Below are 14,318 nucleotides of genomic sequence, written 5' to 3'. Positions count from 1 at the left end.
TTCATGTGTTTATTTTATTTGCTATGGTATATCCTCTTTGGAGAAATGTCTATTCATGTATTTTGCCCACATTCTAATTTCATCCTCTTCACATGGGCTTTCTTTCAACTGGTAAAAGTATTTTTTTTAAATGCCATTTATTGAAAAATTTTACATAATCTTTGGGTAATTCAGAATTAGATTAGGCATGTTTCAGAAGCTTCTGAGATTGAGGTCTCCAAACCAATGTGAATAGCTTATGTGATCGGTGGAAGGATTGGGGAACCTCATGATATAGGATGCATACATAGATGGCTACCAATGAAGACAGAATCCCTTATGGACAGGGACTTTCCTGTAGCACTCAGTCATCATTTTTAAGTTATCTGTCACAAATATTAAACGTCTCACCAGACCAACAATAATACCCCTATTGTATTTGCAATTTATTAGTTTCCGTATAGAGAGAACATGGAATTAAAAGTTCTGTAGACCTAGAATCACACTTAATCTGATCCCTTATATTAATAATAATTAAAAGCTAGCATCTCAGTGTCCACACGAATGCCTATCTTTTGCTGATGGAATACCACCTTCCTCTCACTCACTGTTTGTGATTCAAAGATTGCAGTGAGTGCATCAATCAGAGCATAAAACAAGCCGGAGAGGTGCCTGGCTGGCTCAGTCAGTAGAGCACGCAACTCTTGATCTCAGGGTTGTGAGTTTAAGCCCCATATTGGGTGTAGAGATTACTTTTTATAAAAAGCAAGCCAGGAATTCATGGTCCCAGAGAGGTGGAAAAGATTCGCTCCACATAGCAGTAAGTGGCCCAAGTGCTCCACCAGTTCCCAAGCAGAATCAGGCCGGAGCTGCATGCAGGGAGGAGGTAGAGGAGAGGCATGTTCTTCACCCTCTACTACCTCAGATGTTTTCCCGGGTGTTCCAGGCAGGGGAGTTGTTGTCTCCCAATAGGATAGTAAATTCCTTGAGGACAGGACCCCCTCTCTGGCCTCCCTCAAAGCAATTTCCTCCCCAGGTATGAGCACAGAGCAGATACTTAGTGAAGGAAGGAAGGGAGGGAGGGAGGGAGGGAGGGAGGAAGGAAGGAAGGAAGGAAGGAAGGAAGGAAGGAAGGAAGGAAGGAAACCACAATGTACAGAGCACCTGCTATGTGCCAAGTATGGAACCAGGAAAGCTGTTTCATGTAACCCTCACAATAGTCCTGAGGTAGGCTCATCACCTCTGTTTTACAGATGTGGAAACAGTCTCAGGAGAATATGCCCATGGTGCCACAGCTAGTAAACAGGGGATCATCGATTTGAAAACCCAGGGCTTCTCCCTTCAGAGCTCTTTCTACTGCTTATATAAGCCAAGGATTTGGCAGCAAGTGAGCACTCCAGCTCCCAGATGGCTGGTCTAGAGCTCACGTTTAAGAGGCCTTTAACTGTCATCATCAAGACAGCATGGTATTGGCATAAAAACAGACACATAGACCAATGGAATAGAATAGAAACCCCAGAACTAGACCCACAAACGTATGGCCAACTCATCTTTGACAAAGCAGGAAAGAACATCCAATGGAAAAAAGACAGTCTCTTTAACAAATGGTGCTGGGAGAACTGGACAGCAACATGCAGAAGGTTGAAACTAGACCACTTTCTCACACCATTCACAAAAATAAACTCAAAATGGATAAAGGACCTGAATGTGAGACAGGAAACCATCAAAACCTTAGAGGAGAAAGCAGGAAAAGACCTCTCTGACCTCAGCCGTAGCAATCTCTTACTCGGCACATCCCCAAAGGCAAGGGAATTAAAAGCAAAAGTGAATTACTGGGACCTTATGAAGATAAAAAGCTTCTGCACAGCAAAGGAAACAACCAACAAAACGAAAAGGCAACCAACGGAATGGGAAAAGATATTTGTAAATCACATATCGGACAAAGGGCTAGTATCCAAAATCTATAAAGAGGTCACCAAACTCCACACCCGAAAAACAAAGAACCCAGTGAAGAAATGGGCAGAAAACATGAATAGACACTTCTCTAAAGAAGACATCTGGATGGCCAACAGGCACATGAAAAGATGTTCAACGTCGCTCCTTATCAGGGAAATACAAATCAAAACCACACTCAGATACCACCTCACGCCAGTCAGAGTGGCCAAAATGAAGAAATCAGGAGACTATAGATGCTGGAGAGGATGTGGAGAAACAGGAACCCTCTTGCACTGTTGGTGGGAATGCAAATTGGTGCAGCCGCTCTGGAAAGCAGTGTGGAGGTTCCTCAGAAAATTAAAAATAGACCTACCCTATGACCCAGCAATAGCACTGCTAGGAATTTATCCAAGGGATACAGGAGTACTGATGCATAGGGGCACCTGTACCCCAATGTTTATAGCGGCACTCTCAACAATAGCCAAATTATGGAAAGAGCCTAAATGTCCATCAACTGATGAATGGATAAAGAAATTGTGGTTTATATACACAATGGAATACTACGTGGCAATGAGAAAAAATGAAATATGGCCTTTTGTAGCAACATGGATGGAACTGGAGAGTGTGATGCTAAGTGAAATAAGCCATACAGAGAAAGAGAGATACCATATGGTTTCACTCTTATGTGGATCCTGAGAAACATAACAGAAACCCATGGGGGAGGGGAAGGAAAAAAAAAAAAAAAAGAGGTTAGAGTGGGAGAGAGCCAAAGCATAAGAGACTGTTAAAAACTGAGAACAAACTGAGGGTTGATGGGGGGTGGGAGGGAGGGGAGGGTGGGTGATGGGTATTGAGGAGGGCACCTTTTGGGATGAGCACTGGGTGTTGTATGGAAACCAATTTGACAGTAAATTTCATATATTAAAAAAATTAAAAAAATAAATAAAAAAAATAAAAAGAGAAAAAAAAAATAAAAAATAAAACTTTGGACATAAAAAAAAAAAAAAAAAAAAAAAAAGAGGCCTTTAAGCACATGAGGCCAGGAGTCCAGAATCCTGGGTCTAGGAGCCCTGGCTCTACAGCACTACTTTGTTTTTTATTTTATTTTATTTTATTTTATTTTATTTTATTTTATTTTATTTTATTTTATTTTATAATATATGAAATTTATTGTCAAATTGGTTTCCATACAACACTCAGTGCTCATCCCAAAAGATGCCCTCCTCAATGCCTATCACCTACCCTCCCCACCCTCCCACCCTCCATCAACCCTCAGTTTGTTCTCAGTTTTTAAGAGTCTCTTATGCTTTGGCTCTCTTCCACTCTAACCTCTTTTTTTTTTTCCTTCCCCTCCCCCACGGGTTCCTGTTAAGTTTCTCAGGATCCACATAACAGTGAACACATATGGTATCTGTCTTTCTCTGTATGGCTTATTTCACTTAGCATCACACTCTCCAGTTCCATCCACGTTGCTACAAAGGGCCGTATTTCTTTCTTTCTCATTGCCACGTAGTACTCCATTATCTACAGCATTACTTTGTGACCACGAGTGAGTCCTTTACCTTCTTTGCACTGGGGGCCAGACCAGTCCAATGTGGTGCTCCACTCAGGGAGGGGGTAGCAAAACTACCTGGAAGCATGTTTGCAGACCATGGTAGTAAGAATTGTCTGGAGACTGACGTTGCTCCCTTGCTGGAGGGGTGCAGGGCATGGTGGTCTGATAAAGAGTTATGATCTCTAAGGGTCTGACTTCTGAGAGTGATTTTAAATTCTGAGGAACCACATCCCCACTCCAGAGGGACATTCCACAACAGGCCCATGAAGGTCAAAGAAACTGTCGGGTCAGGATACTTTTAAAGTAGAAAACACCTGAAAGTAATTAGAGAAAGGGGAAAAAAACTACTACTTTAAAGGGGAAAAACAAGATGGCAGTCAGGAGGGGGTGGGATGGGCATTAACAAGGAAGCAGTGGACATGGTGTGCAAACCCAGATGCAGGGTAGGGTCAGGCTAGGCTGAGCCTGGACAAATCAGGCTTTTGGCATCTGGCTTGCCTAGTGTCTGCCATGGGGCTGCACTTGCTGCCTCATACAGGGGTAGTGGTTTCCTCAAAAAATAATCTGAGCCTTTAAGTTCAGGCAGACCTTAGAGAATAAATACAGGCAATAAAGGCAGAAAGAAAAACATAATTCAAGTGACTCAAAATCTGCCTGACATGTTTCTCCTCTTCCTCTAAAATCTCCTCCACAGCCCCAGCTCTGTAATGCCCTCTCCGACCCACAGACACAGCAAGTATGTGGCCCCTCCCAAGTGTGCAGGCAGATAGAATGGCAAGTCAGCCTTTCCATACATCCCCCATACACTGAGCAGACCGAATCCCCCTGTCTCTCTCCCACTGAACTGTGAGGAACTGGAGGATTGAGACTGGGCCTTTGTGTCCTTCTAATCTCTATATGGAAATGGCTGTGGGTTCATCAACATCCTTTGCCCATAAGCACCCAGGCTAAGTAAGAACACACCAAACCTGCTAGAGTGATAGGCACACCACCTCTCCCAGGGACATGGACCTTGGGGGCAACTTTGTTCTGGAGGAATCGAGCATGTTTCCTATGTCCCAGGCCACTTGCTGGCCCCCCAGAGCCACCCTATACCAGGGCACAATCATAATTTGGGAGAATTTCTCTAACACATGAAATCAATGTCTAGTTACAGATTTCAAGCAATAGAGAGAGCTGGTTTGTGAGAATAGCACCATTCCAGTGCTATTGGGATGCCCTGGTGGGAAAGGTGGATCTTGCATTCACCAGTGTGTGGAAAAGAATGCTAGGTATGTGTACATGTGTGTGGTAGGAGGATTTGGGCTCACACGCCTCTGCAGCTACATGGCAGGCTGGACCTGGCTTCTTGCCATTGGGCTCCTGCTTCCTGGGGCTTTTGCTGACAGAAGGCCCATAGTGCAGGCTGGGATCATTCAGGAATGTGGTCTGCCCAGGCTTGGTGGAGAAGAGCAAGGGGACCTGACCAGGGAGCTAATGCTCAGCAGCAAATTGTCCAGAAGCCAGGCACTGTAGCTTTCCCAAGCAGGTTAATGTCCTCGTCTGTGCCGTGGTTAAGGTACTTCACCAAATTCTTCTCAAAGAGGAGCAGGTGGTAGGTGCTCATTGTGCAGATGCTGCCAAAAAACTTCTGGTAGTAGTAGCACAGGTCGGTCTGTGCTTGGATGGGAAGAACTCGTAAATAACCACCTGGTCACACAATATCATGATGATGATGATGATGCCAAGCATCCCAGAGGATGGGGGATTTGGCTGAATCTCTGCTGGGGAGACTTCTGAATGACGTCCCACAGCTCCCAAAGCATCTCGGGCTAGAGGATGTAAAAGGGCTGATCAGGATGCAGCTTGCCAACAGCTCTTACAGTTCCCAAAGAAGCTGTAGTTAGGGCTCTGGTACCACTGTGCTATATCTGAATGGTAGACAGACGGGTCTCACACAATTCGGATTCCCTCACTGTATAAACTCTCTGTGAGGAAGTGCCCTTCAGTGGTGACCAACTGAGAGTTCGTCAGGCAAATTGTGGTTTTCGTGCCCACATCTTCTTGGAAATAGGCTGTGGGCACCCCACTAAACCCCAGGACTGCATCATGATCTCTATTTCTTGGCCCATCTGGGAGGACTTCAGAGATCCTGCTGATGAGACAACTGCATACCTGCCCCACAGCCCAGCCTTGGTTCCAATGTTCTCCTTGGGCAGAAAACCCTCCCATTTGGAGAGGCTAAAGGGAAAATCTGTGGCCTCTACTATGGATACATTCACATGGTCCCAGAGGTGGCAGCGCAGGGCCTCTGCACTGAACTTGGCCCCCGGCCTTGGCCTCTTATAAGATACTTTGTACTTCTTAAGGTTCAGATAATTTCTCCAGATTTTCTGAAGCCTGGTGATAAGGTTTTTGGAAGAGCTGTTCTTGTTCCACACTTGGAAGGAGGCCTCTGGCTTGGCCTTAGCTGGGTCCTGGGGACTGCTGACAGCCTGGTTGCTGCTTGAAGTCACAGACTGTTTCTCCAGACTTCTCAACATCTGGAATCCTTTGGTTTGCAATTTAAGGGAATCATAGTTACTCTCTTTCTTCTCCTGCCACACACAGATGACCACAAATAGGAGAAAGGCCAGCACACAGCAGCTGAACTATTTCTTCAAGTTGGCGTGAATCATAATGAGAGGCGTTCAAGGCAGCCACTCTGTTCTGAGCAAGAAAACAAGACTGCTTTTCGCTAATCCCCCTGGGGTTGCAGGCATTCAAGTCCTCAGGAACCAGCACTATTCTACATAGGAGGAATGTTTGCCTTATCGGGCCTGGAGGCCAAGGCTCATTTTTCTCAGCATGATCAAAAAATATCTTGAAGTTTCCAGGGTCAAGGTCAGTGCCTGTAGCTCAGCTTCATGTGCCAAATAAGCAAACATTGTCTTCTTACAAAGAAGGTGCTCCATAGCCCAGGAGTAGGGGGCCTACATCCAGCCTGGGATCAAAGCCTTCATGGATGAGGAAGCCCTCAGTGCTGGGACACAGGACTGGCACCAGGGCTTGGGCATGCTCAAGGAGGCCAGTTCATTTCAGCTAGGCTCCATGACTTTACTGTTTCTCCCTGGGCTGCTCACTGTGGAACGCTGTACAATCGGCTCTACCCCGCTTGCTGAGCGCTCGACCACCCAGGCTGCAGCTGCTCCCTGTTATTAGCACCAGGTGGCTTCCTGAGCCGGCCCTATCTCACAACTCCCCTCCCGCAGGTGCTGGCCAACTCCATGCCCTGTGGCCACAGGGGAGCCTAGCAACTGGAAGCCTGGTGCCAGGCACTGAGTCCTGGCAGGAGGGTCTATTGGGCACTGAGTCCTGGCAGGAGGGTCTATTGGGGAGGAGTGGGGGATTGGGGCTGAGGGGTGGATGGGACGGTGAAGGAGGGAAGAAGAGAGCCTCAACTGGCAAAAGTTTTTAGTTCTAAGGAGGTCCAATTGATTAATTTTTCCTTCTATGAACTGTGCTTTTGGTTATAAGTCTAAAAAGTCTGCCTAACTCTAGTTCCTGAAGACTTTGTATTTTTTCTAAAACTTATATAATTTTATGTTTATATTTTAAGTCTATGATCTATTTTGAGTTAATTTTTGTATAAGGTGTGAGGTTTAGATCAAGGAGGTTTTGTTTTTGTTTTTGGCTTACGGGTGTCCCATTGCTCCACTACCATTTGTTGAAAGGCTATCCTTTGTCAACTGAATTGTTTCTGCTCCTCTGTCAACAACCAGTTGACTATATTTGTGTGGCTCTGTTTCTGGATTCTTTATTTTCTTCCATTAACCAATGTGTTTATACCTTAGCAAATACCGCTACTGTCTTGATTACTTTAGCTATATACTATGCCTCAATATTGGGTAGAGTGATTCCTACACTTTTTTCTTCTTTATCAAGATTGTTTTAGCTACTGTAAGACCTGTGCCTTTCAATATAAATTTTAGAATAAGTTCATCTATGTCCACAAAAAAAATCTTGCATTAAAAAAAAATCTTTCTTCCTACAGAAATTACATTAAACCTATAGGTCAATGTGAGGAGAAACGACAGCTTTACTATGGTAAGTCTTCCAGTCCATGAACTTTCCTTCTTTGATTTCTTTCACTACCATTTAGCATAATGATTTTACATGCTCTGGCATGTATCAGTAATTTGTTGGATTTTACTCCTGAGTGATATTTCACTGATGGATATACCTCTAGTTTATCCATCTACCAGTTGACAGATATTTGAGTTATTTCCACTTTTTAACTATTATGAATAATGCTTCTATGAACATTCATGTCCAAGTCTTTGTGTGGATATATGTTTTTGATGCTTTTGGTTAGGTATGTAGCAGTGAAATAAATGAGTCTTAATGATACATTTATGTTTAACCTTTTAAGAAAATGCCAAACTAATCTCCAAAGTAACTAACCATTTTAGTTCCCACCAGCAATTTAGGAGGGAATTCCAATTTCTCCACAGCTTGACCTACATATGTTATTGTCTATCTTTTTTCAATCATTCTGAGTGGAGTCATATTTCATCGTGGTTTAAATTTGCATTTCCCTAATGATTACTCAACTTGAGAATCTTTTCATGTGCTTATGTTCCAATCTTATATCTTCTATGGCAAAATGTCTATTCACATCTTTTAGTCATTTTTAGAGAGTGATTTTTTTTAAGTAGGTTCCACACCCAATGTGGGGCTTGAACTCACGACCCTGAGATCAAGAGTTGCATGTTTGGGACACCTGGGTGGCTCAGTCAGTTGAACATCTGGCTCTTGATCTCGGCTGGGGTTGTGACCTCATGGTTCATGGGATCAAGCCTCTCATTGGGCTCTGTGCTGACAGCACAGGGCCTGCTTGAGATGATCTCTCTCCCTCTCTCCCTGCCCCTCCCCTACTCGCTCTCTCTCTCAAAATAAATAAATATTAAAAAAAAAAAAAAGAGTTGGATGTTCTACCAAATGAACCAGCCAGGTGTCCCTCTTTCACTCATTTTTAAATTGGTTGTTGGTTTTGTTACAAGTTGCAAGAGTTCTTTATATATTCTGGATACAAGTCCTTTATCAGATATATGATTTGTAAATATTTCCTGTGGCTTGTCTTTCAGTTTCTTAATGGTGGCTTTTGAAGTGCAAATTTGGTATTTTGATGAAATCCATTTTTTTAAGTGCATTGTGCTTTAGCTGTTGTATCTATAAAATCTTCACCTAACCCCAATTCATAAAAATTTTCTCATGTTTCCTTTTGTAAGTTTTATAATTTTTTTTTTTATAATTTTTACATTTTTTTTTTATAATTTTTACATTTTTATCTATTATCCATTTTGAGCAATTTTTGTGTATAAAGGATCTAAATTCATCATTTTTATCAGGTCAGGTCAAATTGGTTGACAGTGTTGCTCAAGTCTTCCATATTTTTGCTGATTTTCTGTCTAGCTGTTCTGGCCATTATTGAGAGTAGGGTATTGAATACTTCAACTGTTACTGTTGAAGTATATTTTGTTCTTTTTTAAAAAAAATTTTTTTTTTTATAACGTTTATTTATTTTTGAGACAGAGTGAGACAGAGCATGAACGGGGGAGGGTCAGAGAGAGGGAGATACAGAATCTGAAACAGGCTCCAGGCTCTGAGCTGTCAGCACAGAGCCCGACGCGGGGCTTGAACTCACGGACCATGAGATCATGACCTGAGCCGAAGTCGGCGGCTTAACCGACTGAGCCACCCAGGCGCCCCGAAGTATATTTTGTTCTTAAGTTTTATTGTTTTATGCTTCATGCACTTTGTTAGGAGTACATATGTTTATAATTTGTTAGGGCATTGTTAGGAGTACATATGTCTATAATTGGCATATCTTCACAATGAATTGACCCTTTTAACACTACAAAACATTCTTTTTTATCTAATAACATTACTTGTCTTAAAGTCTATTTTGTCTGATATTATTATAGCCATTACAATTCTCATATGGCTACTGTTTGCATTGTAGATTTTTTCTATTCTTTTCTTTTGGATCTATTTGAGTCTTTGAATCTAAAGCATATCTCTGGTACACAATTCATGCTTTTTACCCAATCTGACAATCTCTGCCTTTTGATTGTTCAATTCATTTACATTTGATGTAGTTATGTTTAGATGTTTCATACCTTTTTTATTTTTTGCTTTTTCCTCTTTTACTCTTCTATTGTGTTAAACAGATGTTCTCCAATGTAGCATTTTAATTTTTTTAACTATAGTTTTGGTAATTTTCATAGTGGTTGCTCTGTGGATTGCAATGTATATCTTAATCGACACCCTACTTCAAATTAATACTAAATAATTCCAGTAGAATATAGAGAGATTGCTCCAATATATTTCTCTTCTTTCCTCCCTCCACTGTAGTATTGTCACATATATTATACCTTCATTCTAACACCAACACACAATTTCATAATTTTTGCTTTATGCAGTGGTCTTTTATTTTTTTTTTATTTTTTATTTTTTTAAATTTTTAAGTGTTTTTATTTATTTTTGAGACAGAGATAGACAGAGCATGAGCAGGGGAGGGTCAGAGAGAGAGGGAGACACAGAATCTGAAACAGGCTCCAGGCTCTGAGCTGTCAGCACAGGGCCCAACGTGGGGCTCGAACTCACAGACCGCGAGATCATGACCTGAGTTGAAGTCGGACGCTCAACCGACTGAGCCACCCAGGCGCCCCATATGCAGTGGTCTTTTAAATCAGTTAAGTGAGGGGTGCCTAGCTGGCTCAGTCCATGGAACATGTGATTCTTAATCTTGGGGTTGTGAGTTCAAGCCCCATGTTGGGTACAGCAATTACTTAAAAATAAAATCTTAAAAAAAATAAATCAGTTAAAGGAAGAAATGAGAAAAAATATACTTATGCCACTTTTTATATTACCTATGTAATTACCTTTACAGGTGGTCATTAATTTATCTATTTGGTGTCATTTCCTTTCAATCTGAAGGACATCTTTCATTTTTTAATTTTTTTATGATATATATTTATGTATTGCTCTAAATTTTAATTCCAGCGTAGTTAATATACAGTGTTAAATTATGTTTCAGGTGGTGGCACCTGGGTGGCTCAGTCAGTTAAGTGTCAGACTTTGGCTCAGGTGGTGATCTCATAGTTCGTGGGTTACAGCCCCACATTGGGCTCTGTGATGACAGCTCAGAGCCTGAAGCCTGCTTTGTATTCTCTGTCTCCCTCTCTCTCAAAAATAAGTAAACATAAAAAAAATTACAAAAAGAAGTTAGTTTTAGGTGTACAATATAGTGATTTAACAATTCTATTTACTATTTGCTATCACTGCTCATCAAGATAAGTGTACTCTTTTTTTTTTTCAACGTTTTTTTTTCAACTTTTTTTTTTTTTATTTATTTTTGGGACAGAGAAAGACAGAGCATGAACAGGGGAGGGGCAGAGAGAGAGGGAGACACAGAATCGGAAACAGGCTCCAGGCTCCGAGCCATCAGTCCAGAGCCTGACGCGGGGCTCGAACTCACAGACCGCGAGATCGTGACCTGGCTGAAGTCGGCCGCTTAACCGACTGCGCCACCCAGGCGCCCCAAGATAAGTGTACTCTTAATCCCCTTCACCTATTTCACCCACCCCCCCACCCACCTCCCCTCTGGTAACCATCTGTTCTCTATAGCTAAGAGTGTGTTTGGGGGTATGTTTCTTTTTATTTGTTTCTCAAATTCTACATGAGTGAAATCACATGGTATTTGTCTTTCTCTGATGGACTTCTTTTGTTTGGCATTATGCTCTCTAGCTCCATCCATGTCACTGTATTTTTGATTTGCATTTTCCTAATGATCCGTGATGTTGGGCATCTTTTATGTGCTTTCTGTTTAATTGCATATCTTCTTTGGAGAAATGTCTGTTCAAATCTTTTGCTCATTTAAAAAATTAAAGTATTTTTCTTTTATTGTTTAGTTGTAAGAATTCTTTATATATTCTGGATACTATATCCTTATTGGATATATGATTTGCAAATATTCTGTGGATGGTATTTTCACTTTCTTCACAGCATTGTCTCCAGAACACTAGCTTGAAGTTTTGATCTAGTTCAGTTAATCTTTTTTTTCTTTTTGGCACTTACACTTTTGGCATCATATCTAAGAAACCATTGCCTAACCTGAGGTCATGAATATTTATATCTGTTATCTTTAAGGGTTTTACAATTTGAGCTCTTATATTTAGGTCTGTGATAATACATTTTGAGTTAATTTTTATATATGATGTGAGGTAGAGATCCTAATTCATAATTTTGCATGTGGATATCCAGTATCACAGAACTCTTTGCTGAAAAGCCTATCTCTCCCCATTGAATTGTCCTGATACTGTTGTCAAAATTAAATCTACCACAAGTGGAAAAGTTTATTTATGGACATTCAACTGTACTCCATTAATTTACATGTCTATCCTTATGCCAGTAAACCACTGTCTTGATTACTGTAGTTTTGTAATAAATTTTGAAATAGGGAAGTGTGAATCTACAACTTTGTTCTTTTTTTCAAAATTGTTTTGGTTACTGTGAGTCCCTTGAATTTACATTTTTTTAGTGTCAACTTGTTAATTTCTGCAAAGAAGAGATCTGGGATTTTGGATTATGTTGAATATGTAGACCAATTTGGGGAGTATTGTCATCTTAAGAATCTTTTGTCTTCGTAAACGTGAATGAGGGATATCTTTCCACTTATTTAATTCTTCTTTAACTGTAGTTTTCAGTGTATAATTCTTGTACTTCTTTTGTTAAATTTATACCTAAGCACTTTATTCCTTTTGATGTTATTATAAAAGGAGTTGTTTTCTTTTATATTTTGAATATTGATTAGTAGTGTATTAGTATACAATTAATATTTTTATATTGATCTTATATCCTGTGACTTTGCTGAACTCATTTATTTATTTATTTATTTATTTATTTATTTTTCTCATGAATAAATTTATTCAGCGAGTTGCTTTCTATGAATAATATATATATATATTTTTTTTATTTTTTAATATATGAAATTTACTGTCAAATTGGTTTCCATACAACACCCAGTGCTCATCCCAAAAGGTGCCCTCCTCAATACCCATCACCCACCCTGCCCTCCCTCCCACCCCCCATCAACCCTCAGTTTGTTCTCAGTTTTTAACAGTCTCTTATGCTTTGGCTCTCTCCCACTCTAACCTCTTTTTTTTTTTTTTTTTCCTTCCCCTCCCCCATGGGTTTCTGTTATGTTTCTCAGGATCCACATAAGAGTGAAACCATATGGTATCTGTCTTTCTCTGTATGGCTTATTTCACTTAGCATCACACTCTCCAGTTCCATCCATGTTGCTACAAAAGGCCATATTTCATTTTTTCTCATTGCCACGTAGTATTCCATTGTGTATATAAACCACAATTTCTTTATCCATTCATCAGTTGATGGACATTTAGGCTCTTTCCATAATTTGGCTATTGTTGAGAGTGCCGCTATAAACATTGGGGTACAGGTGCCCCTATGCATCAGTACTCCTGTATCCCTTGGATAAATTCCTAGCAGTGCTATTGCTGGGTCATAGGGTAGGTCTATTTTTAATTTTCTGAGGAACCTCCACACTGCTTTCCAGAGCGGCTGCACCAATTTGCATTCCCACCAACAGTGCAAGAGGGTTCCTGTTTCTCCACATCCTCTCCAGCATCTATAGTCTCCTGATTTCTTCATTTTGGCCACTCTGACTGGCGTGAGGTGGTATCTGAGTGTGGTTTTGATTTGTATTTCCCTGATAAGGAGCGACGTTGAACATCTTTTCATGTGCCTGTTGGCCATCCGGATGTCTTCTTTAGAGAAGTGTCTATTCATGTTTTCTGCCCATTTCTTCACTGGGTTATTTGTTTTTCGGGTGTGGAGTTTGATGAGCTCTTTATAGATTTTGGATACTAGCCCTTTGTCCAATGTGTCATTTGCAAATATCTTTTCCCATTCCGTTGGTTGCCTTTTAGTTTTGTTGGTTGTTTCCTTTGCTGTGCAGAAGCTTTTTATCTTCATAAGGTCCCAGTAATTCACTTTTGCTTTTAATTCCCTTGCCTTTGGGGATGTGCCGAGTAAGAGATTGCTATGGCTGAGGTCAGAGAGGTCTTTTCCTGCTTTCTCCTCTAAGGTTTTGATGGTTTCCTGTCTCACATTCAGGTCCTTTATCCATTTTGAGTTTATTTTTGTGAATGGTGTGAGAAAGTGGTCTAGTTTCAACCTTCTGCATGTTGCTGTCCAGTTCTCCCAGCACCATTTGTTAAAGAGACTGTCTTTTTTCCATTGGATGTTCTTTCCTGCTTTGTCAAAGATGAGTTGGCCATACGTTTGTGGGTCTAGTTCTGGGGTTTCTATTCTATTCCATTGGTCTATGTGTCTGTTTTTATGCCAATACCATGCTGTCTTGATGATGACAGCTTTGTAGTAGAGGCTAAAGTCTGGGATTGTGATGCCTCCTGCTTTGGTCTTCTTCTTCAAAATTACTTTGGCTATTCGGGGCCTTTTGTGGTTCCATATGAATTTTAGGATTGCTTGTTCTAGTTTCGAGAAGAATGCTGGTGCAATTTTGATTGGGATTGCATTGAATGTGTAGATAGCTTTGGGCAGTATTGACATTTTGACAATATTTATTCTTCCAATCCATGAGCAGGGAATGTCTTTCCATTTCTTTATATCTTCTTCAATTACCTGCATAAGCTTTCTATAGTTTTCAGCATACAGATCTTTTACATCTTTGGTTAGATTTATTCCTAGGTATTTTATGCTTCTTGGTGCAATTGTGAATGGGATCAGTTTCTTCATTTGTCTTTCTGTTGCTTCATTGTTAGTGTATAAGAATGCAACTGAT

General features: G+C 40.8%; 1 protein-coding gene and 1 pseudogene across 1 annotated transcript in view; both read right to left on the bottom strand.

Moving 5' to 3' along the window:
• The window catches only part of FAM120C (family with sequence similarity 120C), a 123,612-nt gene that overhangs the window by 19,477 nt on the left and 89,817 nt on the right, over positions 1-14,318 (bottom strand). The gene's annotated exons all lie outside the window — the stretch shown is intronic.
• On the bottom strand, positions 3,254-6,126 carry LOC109259211 (beta-galactoside alpha-2,6-sialyltransferase 1-like; annotated as a pseudogene).

The sequence above is a fragment of the Panthera pardus genome, unplaced genomic scaffold (genome assembly GCF_024362965.1).
Source record: "Panthera pardus isolate Hobbes unplaced genomic scaffold, ASM2436296v1 HiC_scaffold_27, whole genome shotgun sequence".
NCBI lineage: Eukaryota > Metazoa > Chordata > Mammalia > Carnivora > Felidae > Panthera > Panthera pardus.
The sequence above is the reverse complement of the archived record's forward strand: the minus strand, read 5'-3'. Positions and strand labels throughout refer to the sequence as shown.